This window comes from Neolamprologus brichardi, chromosome 8 (genome assembly GCF_056152115.1).
Source record: "Neolamprologus brichardi isolate AB-2024 chromosome 8, ASM5615211v1, whole genome shotgun sequence".
Taxonomy (NCBI): domain Eukaryota; kingdom Metazoa; phylum Chordata; class Actinopteri; order Cichliformes; family Cichlidae; genus Neolamprologus; species Neolamprologus brichardi.
Window position 1 is genome coordinate 12,526,753 of NC_142111.1, and position 1,693 is coordinate 12,528,445.

A 1,693-nucleotide genomic window follows, 5' to 3' on the forward strand; every position below is an offset into this window, starting at 1 on the left:
TTAGTAGATCACTGTTTAGTGTAAATCCTTCCTGATTGTGTCCCTGCTGTTAGAGGAAATTGACTTATGAAAATCATTTAAATCTAAAATAACATTATACAAAGTGTATTAGACTTTTTACCGTGTTACCTGTATTTGCAATAGTAGAATCACCAAAATTAAGCCATTTTATTTCCTGTAATCACAGAGCAGTGGTGGTGTTGACGTGTGAGCAGATCCAGGAACAAACAGTGACTAAGATGAAACCGTGGCAGCCTTATCTCATTTCACAAAGAGCTTCTTTCTCTCTCAGGCTACTGGAGAAAATGCACAGTAATCACAAACTGCACAGCTGCTGGCAGCTTCACGTGTTTCTCTGAAGCCTTTTTTTCCCAGTTATTATCTGGAATGAACTTCTGTCTCGCTGCCCGTAATGCTGAGTCAGTCAGCTAGCTCATGTCAACACTCAGGGCGCCCTGCCCACACAAACTCGGGTACACAACGTATAAAAAGAAGTCTCAATGCTAGGCTCTTACCTGCCTGTCAAATGGAACAAGTGAAACATTCAATAAGTCATGATGATACTGTAAACTAATATGATCTGGATGAGAAGAAATGCTTCAAAATCGTATTTATTATCTTTCTTCATCCGATAAGTGAATAAAATAAAAGTCCACCCAGATCTGACAGAGGGATGGAAATAATTCAGAAGTTTAAAGGATGAGATGCCTTTCATTAATTTTGTAAAGAACATGCAGAGACAGGCAGAAGCTTTTTGAGGCCAGTGATGGCAGAAAAAACCACACTGCACTAAGGGGACTGTAATGCACGGCGGTGGGAACACGTAAGTGAGTCTCCCTTACAGTGGTGTCGGTGAACTCGAATCTGTTGAAGGAGTCATAAATTTTAAGATAATCTGCCCAAAAGAATGATACAAGCAACAGAACTTGGATTTTTGTTTTGTTTTAGAGCCCAGAGTCTTCCACTGATCACACAGAGCATCTGCGTGAAGCCAAGGAAGGAAAGAAAATAAGGTGATGCTCTTGTGTGGATAAACTGAAGATCCTCACCTCCGCTGTCATCACAGAGAGGAAGTAGTTTATTTCATACATGCTAGTGGCCAATCAGTTCTACAGCTAAAAGATAGTAAATAGCATTACTACATCTCCTCCTCCTCCTAAATCCTAAATGGACAAAACAGCTCTCCTGCTAAAAGCTCCACTCTGCTCACCAGCCAGCTGTTAAGTGTGTCTGTGTGCAGTTCGGTGCTGAGCTGCTGGTCCTGGAGCTTTTGTAAGGATTTTCACTGAAAGCTGCTGACAGTGAAATGAACTGAAACTGAAGCAATAATGTAGATTCATTGCTGAATTTTCTCATTGTCATCCAAAACTATTATAAAAAAGTGCTAATAGTTGTTAAAAAGCGTAGTAAAAATCACAAGAATCAAACCCAGAAAGATACGTTTTACAGCAGATATTTCCCACTATAAATTCAGCAGCATTTGAATTTACAAAAAAAAGTTGGAAAGCTGTGCAAAATGTTACAAATATAAATGAATCTCGTAAATCACAATAGAACATAGAAAACAGCAAATGTTTAAACAGAGAAAGTGTACCATTATTAAGAAATAATAAAGGTTATTTTTGAATTTTATGGCAGCAACATGTCTCAGAAAAGTTGGGAGAGGGTCTTGTTTACCACTGTTTAGCATCTG